Here is a 17,658-nt window from a genome sequence, read left to right as displayed (position 1 = left end):
TACAAGGTGCTAAATTCCTAGAAAGGATAAGGTACTGACAGCTAAGTAGAAATATATTAAAACTATATTCTAGAATATGGGGCTTGAGTACTGGATACTTAAGTGGATTTGTCCAATGAAGAGTTTTATAAAATAGGAGGTTGGGCTGCAAATGGGGTCATTGGTATCTAGGCAGGATCGGAAACTAAGGGCATAAATTATTTTTATGTATAAAAGAGCATGAAGACTGAGAGGAGAGAGACAAAGAGGAAAGCAAGAATACATATACATATTTAAAATTTTTTTGTGGTACTGGGGATTGAATCCAGGGACATTCTACTTCTGAGCTATACTCCCAGTCCTATTTTATTTATTTTATTATTTGGATTTTAAAATAGGTTCTCATTAATTTTCTGAGGGTCTTGCTAAGTTGCTGAGGCTAGCTTCAACCTGTAATCCTCCTGTCTCAGCCTCCCAAGTACTGGGATTATAGATGTGCACTACCATGCCCAACAGGAGTACCAATATTTACAAGAAAGCGAGACTTCAGAGAAAAGTAAATATGATAAACCAGATTTAGAAGACCTAGTGGATAATATTGGTAACAATTTCAAAAAGTGTTTCAGCCTGTTCCAACATGACATGAATATAGACATGTTCATTGGCTTTAGCAACTAATGGGGCATTAACAGTCTTGGTCCTAGGAACTCAGGAGCCAGAAGACAGAAAACAGACATGCTGCCTAACAAAAAGAAAGCCAATTGAGTTATTGTTCATGGCACTGTCTTTCTTTTTCTTTTTCTTTCTTTCTTTCTTTCCTTCTTTCCTTCTACCTTCCTCCCTCTACCTCCCTCCATTTCTTTCTCTCTTTCTCTCTCTCTCCCTCTCTCTTTCTCTCTCTCTTTCTCTCTGTCTTTCTCTCTCTTTCTTTCTTTTTGGATTGAATCCAGTAGTACTCTAAATTTAAGCTATATCTCCAGTCTTTTCTTATTTTGAAACAGTGTCACACTAAGTCTGGCCTCAAACTTGCAATCCTCTGTTTCAGTTTCCAGGTACTGGGATTACAGGTGTGTACCACCATGCTTGGCTTCGGCCTACTCTCTCTCGAAGCTTTTCTAGGTAGGAATAAGAACACTAGGAAAGGTTTAGGAATGTTTACCCATGTAAATAAATAAGACTTCAGAGAGACAGAAAAAAAATATAAAAGAAATAGCACACACAAGAAAGCAAGGTCCCTGATGATTTGCTTTCATCTGACTTTTTTTATATTGTCTTCCTAGATAAGTGGAATCTGTGAATCCAAAAGAAGAATTATTATTCTTAACAATTATGTAAGATGTGTGTTCTCTTATATATAAATTTTCATATACTTTCTTAAAAGTATTGACGCTATATACAAAAGAACATAGAAATCAGTCTAAAATGATATCACGTGTCTATGGATTGTACCCAAACAGAAATAGCTCTTTTTGATAGATTTTCCTATTAACATTTTACTTTTAGAATAATAAAATGCTGTGCATCACAGTCAGAAAACTATTTTCTATTTTAACTTCTTTAAAGAGCTAATTGATTTCGTGTGTGTGTGTGTGTGTGTGTGTGTGTGTGTGTGTGTGTGTGTGTGTGTTAAGAGTATCCTGGAAATAAAATAAAATAAAATAAAATAAAATAAAATAAAATAAAAGTCTACATAATTAAAATACACTTTAAACTTTCAATACAAACAGTAAAAAATATTAGAATAAAATGTGGCATTTGTTCTCAGGGTGTGTCAAAAGGCAAAGTCATACAGCTCGGAAAGCAGATGCTGTGCTATGATCTCTGCTCCTGCAGCCCTGTGTTTTAGTCACTATAAATAGAAATTCCATACAGGGGAAACAGTGTGCTTTTCTGCATCAGCATCTGATTGATTTTAGGAAATTAATTGCTATTAAAGTTGAGCACAGGAACTGTATTTTTAAATTATTTTCAATGCATATGTTGTTTCACATGTAAAGGAAGTTTATTTACATGTATTACTTTGAGAAAGCTAAAGAAAAGCTCAATAAGAAATTCTCTTCATGATTACAAAGCATATGTCCTTCTAGGCAAAGGTACTATGATCTGTGTTCTTTGTACGACTTCTACTTTTGTGCCAGGCATGACCTATGCACTATGAAATCACTTAACAGATTTAAGTGGTACAATCCTATTCCATAGCTACTAGCATCATCACATTTAGCAGAGAAGAATTTAAGACTCAATCAAATGACTTTTCTATGTTTTGAGGTTGGGTATATTCAAGTTAGAGCTACTAGTGAGGAGACCAATGTTCTAGAAGTTGGAAAATTGAGTGATGTTTTTGGGCAAAACAACTAATATGTGAAGAAAACATTCAGTGCTATGGCCATTTGTCCAAAGAAAATCTTTATGTGTAAAAAATGTTCATTTGTCTAAAATCTCAGGAAGGTACTACAATTCTGATGGGTATTTTCAGTCATATGTTCATATACTTTATCTAACTAGATTCTTGTTGCTTTTCAGGGTCTCTCATTTTATGAAGTAAATGTTATTTTTCAAAAGTAGTAGGCCAAGCCAGGCATGATGGTTCACACTTGTAATTCCAGTACTTGGAAGGCCAAGACAGGAGGATCGCAGGATCGCAGCCAGCCTTGGGTACTTAGTGAAGCCCTCTGCAATTTAGTGAGAATTTGTTTCAAAATAAATAATAAAATATAGGGCTAGGGATATAACTTGGAGGTAAAATGCCCCTGCATTCAATACCCAGTATCTTGTACTGGAAAAAAAAAGGAAAAAATGGCCATTTACCAACCATTTACCAAGTAAGCATGCCTATGTTTAACTAGCAGTACAGATAAGGACCTGACTGCTTCAACTCATGTGACTAAGATATGAACTAAGAAGATTTCTGGGGCCCGTGGTAGTCACTGGAGATGGGATCACTGTCTGCAGAGAGGATGATTCAGACTGTGCCTGGCTGCTTACACCCCAGAGTTGTGCAGTTTCATGGTCTGTTCCAATTTTTTAAAGAATAGCATTTTCAATAAATTTTCTATGGTCTCCTAAGTTTCATCACTGTATTTCTCCTTATTTCTTATTATTTTTGTAGTGCTTCAAACTTATAGAAAAGGAAGAAGAAAAATATGCAGAACTCAGATTCAACAGTGACTTATATTTCCCCCATTTACTCTATAATTTTCTTTTCATCTTTCTACATGTATATTTGTATGTTTTTTTCTAAAACACTTGAGAATAAATTTTAGACACCATGTCGGTACGGGAATTTCTATGATATATCATTGAGTCAAAAAGTATGTTAAAGACTGCCTCCACCCCAGTGAGAACCACTTCATCAGAGAACTGAACATATGAGTAAAGAACCAAAGATTTTGTACTGGGAAAAGGGACGTGGATGTACCTCTTACTAGAAAAAATTAGTAGTAGAGGTATCCTGGCAAAACAAGAGGAGGAAGAAATGGAGGAGCAATTGGGGAAAGGAAGCATTGGAAAAATATACATTTCTAGATCTGAGAAATCAAAAGAAAAAATAAAACATCAGGCCGGGCGTGGTGGTCACGCTTGTAATCCCAGCATTCAGGAGGCTGATACTGGAGGATCGTGGTTCGCGGACAGCCTCAGCTACTTAGTGAGGCCCTCCGCAACTCAGTGAGACCCGGTTTCAAAATAAAGAATAAAAAAATAGGGCAGGGGCTGTAGGTCAGAGGTCGAATGCCCCTGGGTTCCATCCCCAGACCTGCAAAATAAATAAATAAATAAATAAATAAATAAATAAATAAATAAATAAAAAACATCAGATACATCCTGTAGAACTGTGTAACTATTTAAGACAGGACATTTCACTATGCTGAATGATTTCAGTATGTAATTTTCAGCTGATGAAAACATTACTTTCATGTAGTCTGCCTTATCTCACTTTTCCATAACTTTGAATTTCTGCTGCTGAAAGTGCATTTCAGGGACCAGAACTATAGTTGACTGCCAAATCCCATTCAAACTCTAAAATTAGTTATATGGCCCTTTGGGAATTTTCCAGATAAATAGTCTTCAATTTTAAGTAGGCTTATTTCTGCACCCTTGCACTTACTGAGGCCAAAATTTATGCCTGGGTTTCCCAGATAATTTCTGGATGGCTGCCAACCGTGGCTGGGACAATAGTTTAGAAAAAGTTTTGTATTAATTTTGGAGAGTTTGCATATACCACAAAAGAAATACTCAGTGTTACGGCCTATATCTCCTGGGCTCATGGACCAACTGGCTGCACAGAAGTAAATTCTTTCTGGAAAAACAGCCTTGATGTTGATCCAATTGTCTTTTAGGAGACAAAAGTCTGAGTTCAATAAGCTGTTCTTAAGATGATATCCTTGTTGAATGCTCTTCCTCCGAAGTCAGTCTCCCTTTGATGCATTGTCCACCCGCAATGGAAGCTTCTTAGTTTTAAATCTCACCACCCAATTCATGATGTGATGGTCAGTCTGGATTGCCAACTTGACTAGATCATGAAACACCTGAGATCATGAGACTTTGGGTGTGTTGATAAGATGATTGGTTTATATAATAGCAGTTCGAAGGGAAAATCTTGTACTGAATGTAGGAAGCTTGGTTTTGATAGGCTTAGAAACTGAATAAAAGGAGAACGCCATGTGAATGCTTGTGTAGTTCTTCCTGAAGAAAGCATATCTTCTAGCCGGGCTTGGCTCAGCATTTGGGAGGCTGAGACAGTAGGATCACGGTTTGTGGACAGCCTCAGCTACTTAGTGAGGCCCTTTCCAACTCAGTGAGGCCCTGTTTCCAAATAAAGAATAAAAACTAGGTCTGAGGATGTAGGTCAGAGGTAGAATGCCCCTGGGTTCCATCTGCAGTAATGCAAAAAAAAAAAAAAAAGCATATCTGCTTTCCTCTGATTTATTGGCTTTTTTTAGCTCTTCAAACTGGACCTTTACTATTGCTTCTCCAGTTTCCTGGCCTTTTCATCTTGAACTGGGACTGAAATATCTCAATTCTGGTACCTCAATTCTGAGACTCCACTTTTTGGACCACTTGATCAGCTTCTAGTTATTCCAACTCTCTATGTGTAGTCAGCAACTTGGGACTACACTACTTTGGGCTGTAAGCTCATTTGATAAATTCCCTTTCACCATATATGTGTCCTGTGAGTTCTATTACTCTGGAGAACACTGATCAGTACACACGGTTAGATGAAAACTCACCACCCAATCTATGGTCTTTGAGACAGATGGTGCATGTCTATGGTTGGTTAGATCGCCATATGCTAGTATCTCACAAAATATATTCTACCAACATTTGATGTAGAAGAAACAATTATCTTCTAACATTAGTTACTGAGGAGATTACAACTATGTAACAAGAATGAGACATAGTCTAAAGCTTGGGAAAAAGGGAAAATGGGATAAAATTTGCTATTGTACACAATACTCTTTACAGTATTCTTCATTAAAATTTGCTTCAGAATTTACTTTCTGAAAATAAAATTTAATTCTTCAATATTAAATCATATTCCCTATGGCCATGGAATTCAGCAATTAACAGGATCTGAACAAAATAGGGTTTTTTTGTTTGTTTGTTTGCTCTTTTTGGTGGTACTTGGGATGGAACCCAGAGGCCTTCTACCTCTGGGCTACACTCCCAGACCTGTTTTATATTTTATTTGGAAGCAGGGTCTCTTAAGCCAGATGAGACTGGCTTCGAACCTGAGCAATCCTCCTATCTCAGCCTCCCAAGGGCAGGGATTACAAGTGTGTACCACCACGCCCGGCAAACAAAATAGTTTTTAAAAATGTAATTATTACTTTAAACATCATATAATGGTCACAGCTTCTTTAAAAGAACCCCATACTTTTAGAAGTTCATGCTAGAATATTTGTAGATAAAATAATAAGATGGCTGATATTTGTTTCAAAATAAACCATATATGATGGGAGAGAGCAGTTGGAAGTACAGATAAAGGAAGACGTCATTGTCAATATGATTTGCATTAAGATGTGAGACTATAATCTACCAATAAAAGCATATTTTAAAAAATAATAATTATTGAATTTGGGAAGAGGCACTTGAGTATCTATTATATTGCTCACTACATTTTGTGTATGAAATTTTTATCATAAAAATTTAAAACATTATAGCTGGGCGTGGTGATGCATGCTTGTAATCCCCACACTTGGGGGGGCGAAGACAGGATTGCACAGGTTCAAAGCCAGCCTCACTGGCTTAAGAGACCCTGTTTCCAAACAAAATGTATAAAAATAGGTCTGGGAATAGAGCCCAGAGGTAGAAGGGTTTCCAGGAACCCCAGTACCACCAAAAAAAAGTTTGTAGCAATTTATGCTATCATTACTACCTATCCCTTGTATCAGGTCTTAATTTACCAAGCAATGCTTGCTTTTCAAGAAGAAGCTGCAGGGGATTCAGCTTGATAAAGGCGCATGGAAGAGAGTCCACACTACCTCCATCTATGGTTCTAAGAAAGTCCTTCCTGTTGGATCAAGGAACCTATAGTTATAAATAGCATAAGAAGTGATGGAGGGAGGGAGAGAGAGAGAGAGAGAGAGAGAGAGAGAGAGAGAGAGAGAGAGAGAGAGAGAGAAAGAGAGAGAGCGCGCCCTGGAGTCAAACTGATGCTAAGAGATGTTTATGAGATTGACCAAATTAGAATTGTCTTGAAAATTCTAGTTGGTGGATTTAAAAAGTCATTCTTTTTTTTTAAAAAAATACTTTTATTGGTGCAGTATAGCCTCATATCAATGCAGTTCATAGTTATAGTGACAAACACACACACAGCACTTGGTGGGCTTTCCCTGGCTTCCTCCCCACACCTCTTTCCCCATGCATGGTATTGAGGTTAGCCTTGGTGTTCTCACATATGTACACTATGTCAGTGGAAGTGCCTCCTTTGTTAATTCTCCACCCCCCCCCCCTTCTCCTAGACAACCTCCCTGGCTCCACTGGAGTTTCTCCCACATTATTTGAAGTCCCTCTGCTATCTCGATCACTCCCTAGCTTCCACATATGAGAGAAAACATATGTACCTTCACTTTTTGTGACTGGCTAATCTCACTTAACATAAAGTTTTCCAAGTTCACTCATGTTCCTGCAAATGATATAATTTTTTTCTTCTTTATTACTGAGTTGAATTGCACTGTGTTGATGTCTCATAATTTTGTAATCCATTTATCTGTTGATGGACACCTAGGTTGGTTTCACAATTTGGCTATTGTGAATTATGCTGCTGTAAACATTGATATACATATATTATATTAGTATAACATTCTGATTCCCTTTTGGAAAGATATTCAGGAATGGTATAGCTGGATCATATGATGGATCCACTCCCAGTTTTCTGAGGAATTTCTACAGCATTTGTACTAATTTGCAATGCTACACTGAGATTCCATCTAACCCAAATGCTATTCTTTTTTTTTGCAAAACATCAGCAATTTCTATGCAAGTTCAACCAGAAAAGCATAGCCCTCTTAAATGTACTTATTTTTAAGAATTGATTTATGCCCTAGAATTATGATATGTTCCTAGATATGTTATGCCCATTTTCCTAGCACATCAGCAGCTACAACTTAAATAAAAAGATAGGACCATATGTTAGCAAAGATATAATTTTACATGTAGATAGAAAGATCAATATAGTTCATTAATTAATCAATTATTTATGATAGAATTTTGGTTTAATATCATACATTCATTTAACCCTCAACTTTCCCTCTTACTGTGAGGCGTAGGGCAAGAATGAAGCTTTTGCATGTCATGTTGTCCCTCAGGTGTTTCATAGTGTTGTGAATCAACCAAATCAATGTTCTTAAAGGACCAAGAACAGAATTACCATGTGGAGCTTAAAGTAATTGATATGCTATTAGACGTCAATCCTAGAACGTTATGAAAATGATTAGGATTATTTACTCTGCTCTTATTATTTTATGATTGATGTATCTTGAACAAATAATGATGTCTGTGCCTGAGGCTGAAGCTCAGTGGTCGAGCACTTGCCTTGCATGCACACAGTCCTAGGTTTGATCTCTAGAACCAAAAATCAAACAGAAAACAAAGATCCCAAACCCAAAACAACCTCTCCCTAAACCGAACCAAACCAATTAATCAACTAAGCCCCCCCCCAAGCTAAGCAAAAGCAACAACAATAAAAATGTCTTAGCTCCAGCTTCAGAGAACTAGGCCTTCAGAGAACTGGGTAGAGCCCTCACATGAGGAGAGAGAGAGAGAGAGAGAGAGAGAGAGAGAGAGAGAGAGAGAGAGAGAGAGAGAGAGAGAGACTGTGACTTAAACATCAAGAGCTGTGTCCTAATGGAGGCTTTCAGCTTATCTCTAACTCTGGCATCTGAATGGATCATCCTATGTGGGCTTTCTCAATCCTCTGTGCACCTGTTCCTATGAGGCTGAACACAAACATATAATTAGCATGCTCATACCTAATATTTATTACTGTGAAAACCTCTGATTTTTCTTTCCCAGCTTAAAAATAATGGCTTGCTTTAAAATGCCAGTTGTTAAGAGGCTGGGCTAGTGAGGGTAGAGGTGAAATAATTTGCATAGCTCCTGGAGTTTAAAAAGGAACCTGGACTAATCCAGTCTCAGTGCTTTGGACAGTGACAATTTTCTGCCATCTAGTGGATAATTCAAAGAACAAATCTAGTGGATAATTCAAAGAACAAACCATGCTCTCAGAAAGAAAGAAAGAAAGAAAGAAAGAAAGAAAGAAAGAAAGAAAGAAAGAAAGAAAGAAAGAAAGAAAAGGCATTATCACAAAGATTCCTAAGCACATTGGAGGATTGGAAAGAAATGTTTTTGCGTTAGTAAAGTGACTTGTTTTATACAAACTGTGCCTCAAATTTATTCTTCCAAAATTTTTACTGATGTCTTAATGTAAATCACTGTTATGCTCCATTGCTTCTCTTAATATTGCTAAGAATGTAAATCCCAAAGGCTGTATTTTTAAATGTTTACATGTTAGAAGCTCGTGATATAGATGAATGTGTTTATAGTTAGCTTTCTAAAATTTTTCTCCTTTCCCATCTTGGAGACAATAATGTCTAACATTAATAGCACAAAATCTGAAACCAAACCTCCCACTTAAAATTCTATTTTTTTAACTATATCTGTGAACTTAAATAACATAATCTCTTTATGAGTCAGTTTTCCTGTCTGATAATGATAGTACCTACCTTATAGGTATATCAGAATGATTTAATCCATGCAAAACACTTAGGGTTCAATGTTGTTTTTCTATTATTGTTTATATTTGTATCAATATTTACCATTCATAGAAAAGTTCAGAAGTGGCTTGTACTATAACTCAATTCAACTTTTTGGCAGGAGGTAGTGGTACTGAGGGTTGAACTCATGACTATACCTTTAAACTACACCACTGCCCTTTTATTTTTTTGAAACTGGGTCTTCCTAGATTGACAAGGATGACCTTGAACCTTTGATCCTCCTGTTTCAGCCTCCCAAGTAGTTTGATTATAGGTATGCACCATCATGCCTTGTTTCAAATCAATTTTTAAAACCAATAAGCATTTACTTAAATTTAATTTATACTCAACATTATGGGAATCACAAGGCTGAACAAGACATTGCTTTGCTTTTGAATCAATGGTCTCATAAGCCAGTGGAGGAGAATCAACTATCATTTGAAACAAATATAAAAGCATAAGGTCAGAGTTATCATAAAAAAAAAGTATGGGAAAAGAAGGGCATTTCCAGCTGGAAAAACTGATTTATGAGCTGTAACTGAAATAATGGAGACATTTTAATGAAAACTAAATTGCATAAGTGGAGATGTTTAAGCATAGCTTCTCAGATGGGAGGCCATTTTGAGAAAATGAGCTAAGGTGAAAAAAATACAGCATTTATTTACTTGGGAAGCAACATAGAGTACGATCTTAGCTGCAGTGAGCAACAGTATGATCTTACCTACTCGTGCCAGGCATTATTCTAGGCAACAAACACATATAAGGTGGTGAATAGAATAAGCAGAGTCTCCATCATCAAGGAGGTACAATCCGGTGGGAAAGCAATACAAAGAGGGCTTGGAGCCAGATTTAGGAGGGGATTGAAAGGAACCAATGAAGGCTGCTGAGCAGGGTGAAGACATGGTCAGATGCCAATTAGGAAATAGTTACCTGCCAGAGGAAGTATGGAGGACAGATAGAAGGACAAGGCCATAAAACATGTTTCAGTGGGAGATAATTTAGAGTCCAGATGAGAGATAATTAAGCCTGAACCAGAGAAGCAAAAAGGAGAAAACAATTCCGAGGCCTCCAACAAGTGGGACAGGACCTGGGGCCAGCAGAAAGAAGGACAGTGACCACAGGCCTTCTGCCAAGAGACTAAAGTCTGTACTTGAGCCAAACATTTTATGTCCTTAAACCCCAATCCTATCATCACATAATGAAAATAATTAGATTCATCACTTTATTAGATGTCTGTGAAAAATAAAGGCAAGCACATTTCCACATTACTGGAGATATGGTGAGTGCTCAACCCTACAAGTTTTTCCTGGCAGAAGTAAGAAAATCAAGACAAAGTTGCCTAAAACTACTGGCCTCAAATCCTATTGGAATTTTTTTGGGGGGGCACTCTCACCTTAAGGTGATAATTATTCACAAAGAAGATAATTAGCCAAGAATTTCCAATAATTATTTTACATTAGGACAACCAATTAAAGACCCTTAACCTTTTACATAGGAATAAGAATAGTTGTGTATTGTTTTCTTCATAAACTGGAAAAGGCTCATTTTCGTAGTTAGAAACATAAGTCTTCTGAGGGATAAAAGGAGATGTTATGAAAAACCCAAGAATAAAAATTAGTTTCAATACCCAGAGTACTTTATTTCTTTTAGTCTTAATGTCTATGTCTGAATATTTGCTGGCTGTAGACTTCTGCTTTCTATCCTTAGAAGATACATATTAAATTTAATATGCAGGTTATCAGGCAGCAGAAGTTTGAGTTTTGGTTAAACTAACATGGATTTTAAAAAGAAACTAGATGTTCATTCTCTGAAATTTCATTCAAAATAATGATGTGGATAGTCTGAAAATTTTTATTATATGTTTTGTGGTACTGGGGATGGAACCCAGGGGCATTCTACCTCCAAGCTACATACACCCCCAGCCCTATTTTCTATTCTTTATTTTGAAACAGAGTCACACTGGTTGCAAAGGGCCTCACTAAGCAGCTAAGGCTGTCCGTGAACTGTGATACTCCTGTCTCAGCCTCCCAAATGCTGGGATTACAAGCGTGTGCCACCACGCCCAGTTTGGATAGTCTGAATTTTTGTTCAGGAAGAATTAATGCATATTGAGAAAAGAACACTGAAACAGAAGAAATGAAAAGTCAAGAAAAGGGGAAGCTAGGTGACTCAGCTGAGAGGAACGCTGCATCCTAAGAGGAGGAAGGCAGCCTGTGAGCGTTGTTTAGGTACAATAGAAAACTTTAAAAAAATTAAATTTAGACATTTATTATCTGTGTCATTTTTTCATGTAAAATATATCTTTTTATTTTTATTATTATTAATATTAGTAGTAGTAATAACAATAATAACAGTATAGTAGTAGTAGTAGTAGTAGTAGTAATAGTAGTGGCAATTGAACCCAGAGGCATCCCCTCTTAGCTACACCCTCAGCTCTATTTTTGTTATTTTATTTTGTTTTTTTAAACTTTGTAAAAACTTTTTATTGGCGCATTGTGGTCATCTTAATGGAATACACGATGGTAGAGGCATACATACACACATCACTCATTTAGCCCTTACCTAATTCCCACCCCATTCTCTCCCCCTCTTCCTTCTCATGTTTGGCTTAGTGATTGATATGTTTGTGAACGCACATCATGTACATAAATTTCTCTCTTCCTCCCTCCCATTTTCCTCAGTTCACAATTGCCAAACTATGGAATCAGCCAAGATGTCCATCAATGGATAAATGGAATACAAAACTATGGGATATATACACAATGGAATTTTACTCAGCCATAAAGATAGAGAACTTAAGATGTCCAAAGCTACCCATACTCAGTGATAGGTTAAAGTAACATTGTCTGTACTTTTGAGGGAAATGGGGAATGCATTTTGCAATTTAAACAAAGTAAAGACATTTATATTTCTAGTTGTCTGTAGCACATGACACACAACTTAGGCAGATGATTTCAAGTTTGGCAGCATATATGTGATAGTCTGATTTACAGTCAAAGCTGTGCATACAAGATCTATTCAGTGGGCCCTCAAAGGAACTTCAAGACAGCTAACCTCCATCACAATTGAAGATCAAGTGTCTCCAGTCACCCCGATGAATGCTGGTGGAGAAAGGCATGTCCAACAGATTTGTATGGACAGAGAAAACACAGGTACCAAAATTTTGAAAATTCAAAGTAGATCCTTGATATTTCAGGCATTAATTTCCAATCTAGCTGCTTCCAATGTGGGCAACTCCATATACCATTATTGAGATGACGAGCATAAGAGATTTACACATTTAATCATGGTATTGACAACACAGGGAGAATATTATTATGGCAATAATAATTTCATAGAACTTAATTCAGTAAGTACATCTTGGGTGACAACCAAGTGTTAGACATTTCACTAAGTGCTGGGTTTATAAAGGATCAATAAACATTATGATCTAAGGATAGAATGGTGGTGGGAAGGAAAGCAAAGTTAATGTTTAATAAGCAGCTTTTTGAGGTTAATGTGACAGTTCTGCAATTAAAAATTGGAAAACCAATGCTCAGAGAGAATTGAGTAGCTTCACCACATGTCACACAACTCGCACTTGGCAACATGGGGACCTAAACCCAGTTTCTCCTGCTTCAAAGACCATCTTTTAACTCTCTTGCCTCTCACTCCTAACTGTGATATAAACCAAGTTGTTTAAACTTCTCAAAAAGTTATAAAAGAGGTTGAAGGAAATGATTAAAATTTGCTAAGGGATATTTATAAAGGTTTTACAAAGGAGGTAACTTTGATCTGGGCTTTAGAAGTTGATTAAAATTTTGACAGGCAGGCGAAAGGAGGGGAATCTTAACAGAGAAATCAGCATGGGCAGAAGCACAGAAAAAGTGAATGGTATTCTGGGGAAGCAAAAAGGTTTGCAAGAGAAAATAGAGAAGTTTTATCATTTCTTATAGGGCAGAGATTGGAGAGGGGAGAACCAAGACAGATTTTAAAAATGTCTTATTGAGACATAGGTTACATATTATACAATTCACTTATTCTAAGTATTCAAGTCAATACTTTTTGGTAATTTTACCAAATGATGTGCAACTGCCATGCTAAATCAGTTTTAGAATATTTTCATCTCCTCTCATAAAGATCCTTTATGTTCATTTTTGGTTAATTGCTATTTTCACCCCCAACCCAGGAAAAAACTAATCTATTTTCTGTTTCTATAAGTTTTTCCTTCTCTGGACATTTATACATATGATTATATAATGTATGGATTTTATCTGTTTTACTTCATTTAGCATGTTTTCAAATTTTATTCATGCTGTGGTATGCGTGCCTTATTCCTTTCTGTGGGTGAATAATATTCCATTGCAAGGCTACACACTTCATTCACTAATTCATTTTTTGGGTTTTTCCAGTGTTTGACTAGTAAGAAAAATGCTCCTAAGAGCATTTATGTGGACATATATTTTCTTTTCTCTTCGATAGCTATCAAGGAGCAAGATTCTAGGTATTATGATAGTTTAATGCTTAGCTTTTTTTTTTTTTTTTTTTGCGGTACTGGGGATGGAACCCAGGGGCATTTTACCTCTGAGCTACACCCCCAGACCTACTTTCTATTCTTTATTTTTGAAACAGAGTCTCACTGAGTTACTAAGTAGCTGAGGCTGTCTGCAAATTGCATCCTCCTGTCTCAACCTCCCAAATGCTGGGATTACAAGGGTGCACCACCACACCAGGTTCATGCTAAGCTTTTTAAGAAACTGGCCAAATTGTTTTCCAAAGTGGTTGTATAATTTTATATTCCTGCTTGTGATATATGCAAGTTCCTGTTATTCTCTACCCTCAACAGCACTTGTTACTGTCTGTCTTGCTTATTACTGTCATTGTAGTCTTCATGAAATATTATTTCATTTGGTTTAAATTTGCATTTTCCTAATGACTAACGTTCATGTGCCCAAGATTTGAATTCTAAAAGCTCTCTTTCAATACTGCACTGAGATGAGAAGTGTAGGGAAGAGAGTGGAATCTGGAGAGGTAGCAATTTGCTGTCTATGTAACATCGAGTTGTAGAGGTCAAGAAGGCAGCAAGAAACTTTGGCTCAGAATTCAGAAGTCAGAGTGGGTGGCATATATTTGGTATTTAGTTATAAAGAGGAGGCAGTTAAAATAATGAACTTAAATGAGTTCACCAACAGAGGAATGATGATATGGAGAGATCTATTATTTTGTTTGTTTGTTGTTTTTTTGAATAGTTCGGGTCTGGGGATGGAACCCAGAGGCATTTGACCTCCGAGCTACATCCCCTGCCCTATTTTTTATTCTTTATTTTGAAACAGGGTCTCACTAAGTTGCAGACTGCCTCATTAAGTAGCTGAGGCTTGACCACAATCCTCCAGTCTCAGCCTCCCAAATGCTGGGATTACAAGCGTGCACCACCAGGCCCAGCTGAGGGATCTGTTTTTAAGAAATTGATGGAGGATGATATACCAGTGAGATGGACAGAGAGTGAGGAAGCCTAGGAGAGCCTGGTATTGTGGACATCACTGGATGGAAGGTTTTGAAGAAACAATGGGAGACAAATGAGAAAAGTACTTCACAGCAGTGTAGACAGTGGAAGAAGGAGATTTCGTTGACTTCTGTGACTACAATCCATTGGTGGCAGCTGACAGTAATGTCCACTCAGAGAAAGAGACTGACGCTAAATTGTAGTCACTAAGTTCAGATTTGTATCGATTTTTTTCTCTATATTTTGCTTCCTGTGGATGTTATGTAGTTTTGCCATTTTTTCATTATATTAGAAAATAAAAGTTAAAAAATTCAATTTAATTCTGTTTTTGCAGAAATGCCATTAAAAAAAAACCCTCTTTTTCTCTGCCTTTCTCATTTATCCATACTCCTTCATTCATTTTTTTGAGAGTGATAGTTGGAGCTGTCAGGTAAACAACCCATCATGATGCTTCTAAGACCACCCAGAGATAAGCTGTCAGTTGTTTCAAAAGTAAGCCGGAAGGATTCAGTATATGCACTTCCATAAATACCAGACTTGATTTTTCTTCTTGTGTGTGGTGGGAATCGCATCTAATGTCACTGTCTGAGTCACTGAATGAATGTCTGTTGAGCTCATTAATGTTACTCACCCAGAGAACCCTTTATGGACATCTACTCCATAAGTTTATTACCATGCGTGGGAAAATATTTGACCAAAATACTCTCTGCTCCTTTGTGACATGGACTATAATTCTATCAAAGAATGAACTGTTCCCTTTCTCAACCACAGATATCTCCAATCCAGCCATCACAAATACACACAAATGCTGTTTATTCTTTCACAGACTCAAACTTTAAGCAGGGATCTCTTGTTTATCTTCCCTTCTTTTTTATTTTTAATTTTAGAAGTAACTCCTCCAAGCTGGGTACAGTGGCACAAGCCTGTAAGCCTAATACTTGAAAGGCTAAGATAGGAGGATCACAGGTTTGAGACAATCTTCAGCAATCTAGCAAGTCCCTATATGACTTAGGAAGACCCTGTTTCAAAATAATAGAAAGGGTCAAGCATGGTGGTGCACGCTTGTAATCCCAGCATTTGGGAGGCTGAGACAGGAGGATCACCGTTCACTGACAGCCTCAGCTACTTAGTGAGGCCCTTTGCAACTCAGTGAGACCCTGTTTCAAAATAAAAAATAGAAAAATAGGGCTGGGGGTGTAGCTTGAAGGTAGAATGCCCCTAGGTTTCATCCATAGTACCACACAAATAAATAATAATAATGATAATAATAATAAAGGGCTAGGGGCGTGGCTCTGAGGTAGACTGGCAATGGGTTTAATGCCCAGTACTCTCTGGTCCTCACAAAATATAGCTCCTACACCTCATTTTCAACAGGATATTCTTTCCCTAAATCAACCTTGCTAGGCAGCCTGAAAAAATCAGAATGCTTATATTCTGATAAAGAACTTTTTTCTTGAGTGATGCATTTTTGGGAACATCTAAAAACCACATGGGTGACTTAGATGAGGGACTCACTATTATGTACTGTTGAGTTGAATGTCTCTCTTGGTATCCTTCTGTTATATTGATATATAAAATCCACAATTGAGTAATTTTTAAGAATCTGTAAGATCATCTCTATCTTTGTGGTATGTTTTCCGTGTCCTGAAAGATCTTTATCTTATCTCCCTAGAAAGATCTAAAAGTTTAATACTCCTGAGGAAAGATATTCTGGATAAAGGTACTGCCCTAGCAACCACAAACAACTCTTAGTGAAAGTCTAACTCTCAATGAAGAAACACTACTCCAAGAAGTAGTTTCTTTTGGTTACCCATAAGAATTTTATTACCTTTCAGAATCATTTACTGAAAAGAGAGAACTAAATTTTTGGTGAGAGGTGTTCTTACAAATATCTTTTGCATAACTGTGGAACACATTTGGACATTAGATAAATTAAATATATAAGGTAATTCTAGATGTTTATAGTGTGGGTTAGGTAGAGGTTTGTGAAAGTTTGTGTTGAAAATACAAATTTTGTTTTAGATAGAATAAATAAGAGTTTGAAACCATTAAAAATTTTAACAATTCCTTCAACAGAAATTAGTGCAAGACTATCTGAATCAAGGCAGGAAAATCCAACTGAAGTGAGCTATTTTCTTTTTACAAAATATTATGAATCATAGAAATAATAATTCAGAATAAAATAAACATTGTTTAGAATATTTATAAATTTTATCTCTGTAAGAAAGAGCACAGGGAGGCATTTAACAGGAAGGCATTCTCTTTGGCTCAGAATTCAATTATTTTATTTTTCAATTAATTTCCTGAGACAATACCTAGCATAGTTAATTTGGATGTTGTAAAAATGAATGGGGCAGAAAGATAAAAGTGCTTCCTATATAATTAAGTGGAAACACTATAGATGTTATTCTACATGTATTCTGTTTGCAGCAGAGTTAATGTAAAAACACATTTAACTCTAAAAGCAATTGAATCTCTAAAAACAATTAAATAAACATATTCAATCTCTAAAACAACTGAATGAAACTCTAAAAACAATTGAATAAATATATGTGTGAAATGAAATGAATTTTCATTTCACACTTCTGAAACTTCTGAAAACAATTTGCAAAAACAAGTAAAACACTTTATGGTCATAATAAACACCTACTTATAAGGGTATTATTCTGAATTTATGTGCTCGGTTAAATATATCCAAATTATTCTAAAAATAATTTTATTTAAAATATGAACTATTATCAACATGACAAGTAAATTAAAAATGATTTTCTCTTAAATTCAAGAATGGTACTACTAATATAAAAATATTCTTTGGCTAAATTTTCACTTGTGACAATATTTGCAGTGATTCTTAATCAAGACTATTTGCAATCAGTGTTATATATTTTCACAATGATTGGACATCCTTTCATTAACTGTACAATGAAATGTTTCTTTTTTCAA

This window comes from Muscardinus avellanarius (genome assembly GCF_963383645.1).
Source record: "Muscardinus avellanarius genome assembly, chromosome: 8".
Lineage (NCBI taxonomy): Eukaryota > Metazoa > Chordata > Mammalia > Rodentia > Gliridae > Muscardinus > Muscardinus avellanarius.
This window is presented reverse-complemented; position numbering follows the sequence as displayed.